Genomic DNA, 10,537 nt, shown 5'->3' with positions numbered 1-10,537 from the left:
AGGAAGTGGGATACGCCCCCAAAAGTTTAATAGATATGTAAAAAAGAGGAAAAGATATCAGAATAGAATTAAACAAACTATCAGATATTTGCTCTCTGGGAGTAAATACACAAAAAACCGATCATTTTAGAAACTACTATCTTTGTGGAAACGGTCATTGACAATGGCCAAAATTTGAATGGCGGGGATCGTATCAACATAAGTTTTGCTAATATAATCAGCAGAAGAGAGATGTTAGAAGAAACCTTCGGTTCTAAAAGAAATAGAAATGAGAGATATGTCATAAATATATTCTTCCTCCCTGCTTGATTAAGAAAGAGTTAAGGGGAAAGAAACGGAGCTATTCTGCTCGGAAACGAGAGGGGCTTTTGATATGCCTTCGAAGGAGACTTGGTCAATGTGTAGAGTTCATCGAAAGGCTTCGAAGGAGGAAGTATGAAGTGTTAGTGCAAGAAGGTGGTGGCATTGGATGGAGAACAAAGTAAAACGACGAGCACGGCAGGATTGTCAGAGTGTTGGACAAAATGTATCGCTCTGGCTCTTTGCATTCAAATGTCGTCAGCCGAGGTGAACTTTGTCTTTCATACTTTCGAGGTCGATAAAATGCTAGTTGAATTGTTACAACAGCAACGAAAATGCTTTGCGAAATTTGTTCTGGTTCCTTGCGTTCTGAATTATGAATTCGTGAAGTCTAGAAAGGGTTTCCACATGCTTTCAAATGAATAGATAAATGAACCCTTACGTGATGTGTGGCACGATCTAAGCACATGGAAGTATGTTTCTGGTGTTCAAACAAGAGATCAACGCAAAACAGTAGGCTCGACTGGTGCCCGAAAAACCTGGACCTTCCCTCAGTTTCGTGCCATAATACATGACTCAGGATCAAGCATCAGACAAAGGATACTGGAAGCAACATGGATAATACTTGACTCGTCATAATTGCAACACAAAAAGGGAAGGTGGGTGAGCGCCGAAATGACGAGGAATGATATGCGGTTGGGAAGGAGTCTGTATAGACGTGTCCTGATGACCCTTTCCTCACCCAAAGACGACTAAATAATCTCAGAGCTACCGCCGTCACGGTTGCCGAGAAAAAGGTGATAAGAATAATGGAACAGAAAGCAAGTCTAGTTGGAAGAAATTAAGGTTCACTTCTGGGTTTTCAACCCAGAGGAGCTGGAAAGGCAGCGAAAGGTGAAGAGCTTTTTACGGCAGAACTATCAATAACAGCAAGTCCCAGAGATTACTGTCTCCAGAGTATACCGTCTATTGTAGCTTGTAGGATAGTGAGAGAAATCACATCCTCGATGCCAGAAGCCAACAATCAAGGTGCCCATGTGCCAAAATTTGAAATCATTATTACTTTTTATTGTTCTCTGTTTTTTTAGTTCAAATTCCTACAGCATCCTCGTTACATTGCATACATTCGAAGTTAATAAAAAAAAGTACTATTGAATACTGAGTAAATGGCATCAACTAACTCCTCCCTCGTATTTCCAATCCTTGTACCTGTCCAAGAAATTATCATTACTTGCTATAGGTGGGTGGTGGTTTAGCAGAAATTTAAAGTTAACGTGCACAAAGCAACCTGGACGTAGCTTAACTAAACCGGTTAAAAAGTTAACTTTACGATCCCAAGCTTGATCTCACTACGTGACATCTAGGGCGATTATCTTTTAGCAATGCCTCAGTTTGATGCAGGTCTTATGAGTGAAACTGGGGACGTGGAAACTGTGCAGAAGCCCATCAGTTGGATTGTACATGCAATTCAAAGCTACAGCCTTGTCACACTGTATAATATTAATTCTATCGTATGATTACATTAACGATACACGTGTCTGTGCCATAGTCGACCACTGATGTTTATACAATGAGCAGGCAATGAAGTTTATCGAACAATTGAGCCTCAACGCCGAAGCTGGTGCAGAGTCATTTGGTTTATCTTACATAATGTAGTGAATCAAAAGTATTATACAAGGATCGATCTTTTTCACAATACAAATTTTCTTAGTGTGGAGCTAGCGGGTGAGGTGCAGATCAATATATTATAATAATTTCTTTAATATATTTACGTGGTATAAAAGACGAAATCGATTCAAATAACACTTGATTCAGAACAAACAAAACTAAATGCAGTCAAGACACTAATCTATAAGACCTAAAGCTTTTTATAACCTGCACTGCGTCAGGTAGATTCTTTGTGGTCGCTCGGCCTGCTAAAAATAGTAACCAAATCTTCTTTAACTCACATCATCTTAATCAACAAAGACGCTTTAAAACATGCAAGCCTTAGACATGGCTAGTACCAGATATACTGCCAAGCCTACTGCCACCCCTACCAAATAGAAAAGCAATGCTGTTGTGGTTGAAATTGCTCTTCAGCGTAGGTCACCAGGATCCGGGTTCACTCCAGAGGTTACAACAATAATAGCAAATACTTTCGTATTAATAATACTTGGATTAAGGGTCAATGTTAAATCAAACGTACTTTCAAACAAAGTATAAACATACACAAACACATTTGTGCTCAGATATGTACACATATATTTGTACGTGCGTATGATAATGAGCGTATAAATGAGATTACTCTTTTACTTGTTTCAGTCATTTGACTGCGGCCATGCTGGAGCACCATCTTTAGTCGAGCAGATCGACCCCAGGACTTTGGAAGCCTAGTTCTTATTCTATCGGTCTCTTTTGCCGAACTGCTAAGTTACGGGGACGTAAACACACCACCATCGGTTGTGAAGTGATGTTGGGGAGACAAACACAGACACACAAACATATACACACACATACATATATATTTATACATATATACGACAGGCTTCTTTCAGTTTCCGTCTACTAAATCCACTCACAAGGCTTTGGTCGGCCCGAGGCTATAGTAGAAGACACTTACCCAGGTGCTACGCAGTGGGAATGAACTCCTGAATATAATACATATAAATGATACCTTATATATATATATATATATATATATATATATATATATATATATATGTGGTGTGTGTATATGTATGTATATTATAATATATATGTATTTGTATATATATATAATATATATATATATATATATATACATACATATATATACACACATATATATATACATATATATACATATATATATATACATACATACACCATATATATGTATACATACATAAGTGTGTATACATATATATATACGTGTGTGTGTGTGTGTATACATACATATATATATATATATATATATTATATATATAATATATATTATATATACCCCATATAGTCTGACCACTAAGAAAAATTGTTCTCAAGAAAATTTGGCAAGCACCAGAACGTAAAGCGAGCAAGACAAATGGAAAGATACAAAATATAGTGATTAGTCACATACCTAGGTTTCATTGTTACCATTTACATTACGTAAATGTCTGCAAATCCTCAGTGTGACCGTCATGGAAAATATAATTCGAGACCTCCTTTCGAGAGAGAACATGCATACAGTTCTATCAAATATATTTGGGGTTATATTTCAAATGTTTTCGTTCTGGCGCACCGAAGCCGGAATCCACCTAGTGGTCAATCCTCTTATATGTGTGTAATATAATTTTCTGAATCTTCAGATTTTGTCAATATGCTAGGCCACTAGTTTTAATTGATATTAATTTAATTAATATCAATTTTTACCCTTATTATGTAAATTTATACATACATACATACATACATACATACATACATACACACATACATATATATATACATATATATAAACATACATACAGGTATATATGCATACATACATATATGCATATATACATATATATATATATATATATATATATATATATATATATATATATATATGGCATAGCTGAGTGGTATGAAGTTTGCTTCTCAACCACATGGTTCCGGGCTCAGTCCCACCGCCTGGTACCTTAGGCAAGTGTCTTCTACAATAAACTCGGGCCGATCAACCCCTTGTGAGTGTATTTTAGTAGACGAAAACTAAAAGAAGCCCGTTGTATGTATGTGTATGTGTGTGTGTGTGTGTGCATGGATGCATTGATTGATTGATGATGTGGGTGAGTGGAGATGTATGAAACAGTGAGTTTGTGTTGATAAAAGAAACTTACTGATGATTGTGAGTTGAGAGTAAAGTCATACATACACTGCGACGGGAAGTAGAAAATGATATTTCAGGTTGTACTTCAAGGAAGAACACAACGTTTTTCTCTCGCAGTCAAAGATTCACTCTCTGCCCTTTTCTCCCCCACAGCATGCAAACATCCGTTCTACTAATGTCAAACGTAGCAAGATTTCGCTTTTGATCAATGTTGAAATAGATATATTAAGCTCGAAATATTATCAATAAATCATTATAAGCTAAGAGCTAATATTTTAATATACGTGGGGATGCCGAAAAGTTTCTGGCTTTGGACAAAAGACAATACAGTTGGATCAATACAGTTGAAATAGAGAGACACATTCTATTCTGTATGTTGTTACTGTAAATTTTCGCTGATTTTGATTTCAAATTTTGGCACGTGGCCAGCAGTTTCAGGGAGAGCCTAAGTTAATTACTTCGACTCAAGTACTCAACTGGTACTTATTTCATCGACCCCGAAAGGATGAAAGGCAAAGTCGTCCTTGGCGGAATGTGAACTCAGAACGTAGAGACGAACGAAGTACCGCTAAGCATCTTGTCCGGCGCGGTAACGATTCTGCCAGTTCGCCGCCTTAATTTTCATTAATATTGATTTCAAATTCTGACACAATTCCAGCAATTTCGGATGAGGGCTAAGTAGATTACATCGACCCCATTACTCAACCGGTATTTATTTTATTGATTCCAAAAGAATGAAAGACATATTCGACCCCGATGACATTTGAACACAGAACATAAAGACTCAGAAGTGGACCAAATCAAAAATTTTAGTAGAACTCAGAGGATTAAGACCCAGTAGTAGGCCATATGAAAATGTATGTCTATGTTTGTGTGTCTGTATTTGTTCTCCCACCATCGCTTCACAACCGATGTTGGTGTGTTTAGGTCCCCGTAACTTAGCGGTTCTGCAAAAGTGGCTGATAGAATACGTACTTGGCTTACAAAGAATAAGTCCCTGGGATCGATTTGTTCGACTAAAGGCGGTGCTCCAGCATGGCCACAGTCAAATGACTGAAACCAGTGAAAGAATAGAAGAATAAAAGAATAAAAGACTATAGAACATAGGTTTTCCACGTTCACACTAATATATTTCATATTGCTTTTGATATTTCTTGCTCTTCAGATTTGGATGTTACATGGAATCATTTCTTCTACAAAATATTTGAGCTTGAAAATTGTGTTTTTGGTTTTATCTAATCGACATCAGATACATCATTCAAGATAGAAAAAAATATTGCATGCAATAAGGGAAAAAGAAATGCGCAGCAGTAGTACCAGTGGAGGCGCAATGGCCCATTGGTTAGGACAGCGGACTCGCGGTCCTAAGAAGGAGGATTCACTTCCCAGACTGGGGATTGTGAATGTTTATTGAGCAAAAACACCTAAGCTCCACGAAGTTCCGGCGGTGAGGAGGGGGTGAACCCCGCTGCACTCTTTCACCACAACTTTCTCTCACTCTTTCTTCCTACTTCTGCCACAAAGCAGAGGAACCATGGTGTATCCCACTATGATGTGGTAAACTTTCAGAACCTAGTCTAGATTGCGGATCCTCTGTACCCCAGGATAGTTCAGCTCTACACCCGTTAAAAGCCACCGTTTACGGAATGAGTATAACAACGTAGCTTTCGCACCCGTGCAACCGCCAGTCTGTCGCGTGTGGTGGGTGGTTCTTCAAGTTGCCACATGCATTCTTAGTAGCTTAGAGTAGGCACGAATTAGAGATTATTCTTTGTGGCTAATGATGTGAGTCCTGACAAGAAGAAGAAGAAGACAGCAGTACCATATATTACTTGTGGCTTATGTAAGAGAAGGTGCGGAATATTTATACGATACATAAAAAATATAGCGAGATTTAGGACAAAATTTTAGGAAACTAGAACTATGAAAACAAAGGCTGGAAAGAGAAATACAGGATATGAAAAAAAATGAGGTTTATTATTTGAAATTTATAAGGCGACGCGCTGGCAGAATTCTTAGAGCGTATGACAAAATGCTTCCGGGCATTTAAAGTATTGGGTTGTCCGGAAAGTTCGTGCCGATTTATAGTAGCTTACCTTTCGACTTATTTTAGAACATGGTTGAGTCCATAAAATAGGATTTGACTACACCTCCATTTAGAGCACAGTTGAAGCTATCTTTTCGTAGAAGGATGTTTATGTTCCTATAACCTGTGTTAATTCTGTAACCCTTTAAAATGGAAGGTAAGAAAGTTTATTTTCGGCACTTGATGCTTTGGGAACCAGACAAAAATTGCTGCAGCTCGGCTGGAATGTGTTACCCTACCATCCATATTCATCAGATATTGCTCCTTCGAATTTCTACTTATTCAGGTCTCTGCAGAATAGTCTTAATGGTAAAAATTTCAATTCTTTGGGTGATGTAAAAAGATACCTTGATGAATTCTTTGCCATGAAACCACCTCAATTCTGAGAAGAGGGTATTTTCAAGTTAAAGGAAAGATGGAGACGCATTGTGCAACAAAATGGTTCATATTTGGTCGATTAAAAATGGTTGATTAAAAATGTAATGGCAAGTATTTATTGACCTTTTTCTTTATTTTAAAAATCAGTACGAACATTCCGGACAACCCAATACAAGCAAGGTACTGGAGTTGATGAAATTAACTAACCTCTTCTCCTGAAATTACTGTTTAAAACTCGTTGAAAACTAATTCATTTGACAAAAAAAAACTAGTTATTTTTAATGCTGCTTTTTTGTTGTTTAAATTCATGAGCCGATCTGCTGTTAATGATGTTCCAAACATGCTTTTCAAGCATAGTATATTTATGACTGTGAAGGCGCGTGGCTAAGTGGTTATGGTATTCGACTTGCGATCGTACGGTCACCAGTTCGATTCCCGACGGTGTGTTGTGTCTTTGAGCAAGACATTTTATTTCACGTTGCTCCAATCTACTCAACTGGCAAAAATGAGTAGCACCTGTATTTCAAGGAGCCTTGTCACACTCTGTGTCACGCTGAATATCCCTGAGAAGTATGTGAAGTGGGTACGCGATGTCTGTGGAGGGCTCAGCCAATTGTACGTTAATCTCACGAGCAACTGGAACCCACGTCGTCGTAAGCGACAGAGTACCAGGATATTTATAACTACATAATGTATTCTGTATTCTTTTTTCTTTAACTCAGCAGTTTGTAATTTGAGACAGATTTGGTAGCTATTTATGATAGTTTGAGGAATCACATAGAAGCATACTCGATATTGAGATTAACCCTAACTCTAACTCTAACCCTAGCCAAACAAAACTTAGGGATACATAGGGATGCACAGGTAAATCTGTTGCCCTTACACCCTATTTTTATCGAGATGAACATGCACATAAATGTGTACATATAAGCACACACTCTCTCTCACACAAACACATGCGCGTGCGCACGTACACACACACACACACATACACACACGCACACGTGTCTCCCGTGAAATTCAACTGTCGGTCACTTCTGTAACTTTCGATTAAAAAATATTTAAGAAAAAAATATATTTATCGTATTTATTCTACGAAACATACACACACGCGCACGTACACACACACACCACACACATATACGCAAACACACACACACACACTCACACACACACACACACATACAAATACACACCATACCCACACCAGACAACACCACAAAACAAAACACAGGTGAACATTCATTCATAGCTGGGAATCAATATTTCTCTTTCATCTCTTCAATACCATTCTTCTTGTCAACTTTGAAATTAGAGAAGAGATCAATGCATATGTATGCATACATGCATGCATGCATGCATATATGCATGTAAGCATGTATATATGTAAGTTTCTTAGTAACTGGCTAACTCTACTTGTCCCACTGTTCTTCGTCGCTTTTTTCTCTCTTTCTGTGAGTGAGTGAGAGAGAATGTGTGTGTGTGTGCGTGTGCGTGTGCGCGCGCGTACGCGTGTACAGGGTGTTCGGGCTAAATTTGACGATATCTTATATCTGTTTTTGTTTCAGGAATAGCTGCATGAAATACAGATTAAGTTGTAGTTTAAATAGTGGAAAAGAGTTATCTGTATGTATGTGTGTGTGTATGTATGAATGTATACACGAACACCTTGCCCTCATATATAGCTGCATGTTGTGTAAAACTTTACGCTTATATATATATATATTCATATATCTACATACATACATATACATATATATATATATATCTGTAAATATATGTGACACGCCGCGCACATGCATACTTATCGATGTGTGCGTAGGTGTGCCTGTGTGCACACGTGCATACCCGCGTGTTTCCGGACGTGTTTATTCTGTCAACATTTCAAAATTTCTATCACCTCGCTCATGTCTGCCCATCTAAGTTAGATTGTTTGTTAATTATTTAATTGTAGTTGATAAATCACTGAATAATAGTTGAACATTATGGCGGATTTACCAACGATTATAATCGTTAACTGAAACTGGTTCGCTGAAAGACTCTATTGAAATCTCGTTGTCCTTACCTAGATTATGACGAATTTATTCAATTTATTTGCAAATTACTAAATAATCATTTCTATTTGAAATTTGAGGGGAGCGGGCTAGTTGATTAGAACAACCCCAGCACTCAGCTGGTACTTATTTTATCGATCACGAAAGAATGAGAGGCAAAGTCGTCCTCGGCGGAATTTGAACTCAGAATGTAAAGACGAACGAAATACTGCCAAGCCTTTTTGCCTGGCGTGTGTTAACGATTCTAATTCCTTTACTGCTCACAAGGGGCTACACAGAGGGGGGACAAACAAGGACAGACAACGGATTAAGTCGATTATAATGTCCCCAGTGCGTAACTGGTACTTATTTAATCGACCCTGAAAGGCTGAAAGGCAAAGTCGACCTCGGCGGAATTTGAACTCAGAACGTAGTAACAAACGAAATACTGCTAAGTATTTCGCCCGGCGTGCTAACGTTTCTGCCAGCTCGCCGCCTTTAATTACTAAGTAATGATTTCAAATTTTTGCCACATGGGTAGCTTGGGGAAGGAGTTTAAGTCAATTACATCGACTCCAGTGCGTAAACTGGTACTTATTTAATCGACTTCGAAAGGATGAAAGGCAAAGTCGACCTCGGCGGAATTTGAATTCAGAACGTAGCGGCAGACAAAATAACGCTAAGCATTCGCCCGGCGTGCTAACGATTCTGCTAGCTCTCCGCCTTTAATTACTAAGTAATAATTATAAATCATCTTTATTATAGACGTAGGCATAGCTGCACGGTTAAGGAATTCGCTTTGCAATCAGATTGTTTCTGGTTCAGTTCCACTGCGTGGTACCTTAGGATAATACCTTCTTATGTAGCTCCGGGCTAATTAATGTATTTGTCAGTGAATTTGGTAGACTGAAACTGTATGCAAACCCGCTTTGTGTGTGTGTGTGTGTGTGTGTGTGTGTGTGTGTGTGTGTGTGTGTGTGTGTGTGTGTGTGTGTGTGTGTGTGTGTGTGTGTGTGTGTGTGTGTGTGTGTGTGTGTGTGTGTTCTTGTCTCCACCCATCGCTTAAGAACTGTTGAACTCTTTACGTTCCTGTTACTTAGCGGGCTCGGCAAAAGAAACCCATAGGCTAAGTGCCGCCACACAAAATCAGTACCAGGGTCGATTTCTTCGACTAAATCATTCGTGGTAGTACCCGAGCAAACTAATGATTGAAGCAAGTAAAAGATTTATACAATATTTATATATGCTAAACTTTAATGTTATTTATATTCGTTTTGCCTCTTTATTCGGTGAAGGTACGTGGCTTAGTGGTTAGGGTAATTGGCTTATGATTGTAATGTCGCGGGTTCGATACCCGGTGATGCAAAATGTCTTCGAGCTTGGCACTTTATTTCCTGTTGCTTCAGTTCACTCAGCTGACAAAATAAGTTGTACCTATATTTCAAAGGACCGACCATGTCTTATCCTCAATCACACTGAATTTCCTTGAGAACTACATTAAGGGCACGCATGTTTGTGGAGTGCTCAGCCATTTGCACGTTAATTTCACGAGCTGGCTGTTCTGTTGATCGGATCAACTGGAACCTTCGTCATCGTAACCGACAAAGTACATTTATTTAAAGAGCTATTTAAAATAGTTTTTCTTTCTTGTTCTTTCCTCTTCTAAGTATGTTACAGATCAAACCTGGTCGGGCATTCCAGCTGCAACCATATATATTTTTTAAGCTTTATGTCCGAGAAATTCAGTACTGTATTATAGGCCTTCATTACAGGGTTCTATTTTTCCCTTAAGACGCATGTAATTTGAAGCAGATTTAGCTGCTATTTACAGCAAATTGAATGACTACATCGTGGCTCCCTCGTTGGCTTCTTCTAACTTTTTTTATCATTTAAGCTCATGAAATCCAGTTTTGATTCAATACGTTTTAAAAT

The sequence above is a fragment of the Octopus sinensis genome, linkage group LG7 (genome assembly GCF_006345805.1).
Source record: "Octopus sinensis linkage group LG7, ASM634580v1, whole genome shotgun sequence".
NCBI classification, from domain to species: Eukaryota; Metazoa; Mollusca; class Cephalopoda; order Octopoda; family Octopodidae; genus Octopus; species Octopus sinensis.
Note: the sequence above shows the minus strand (reverse complement) of the source record.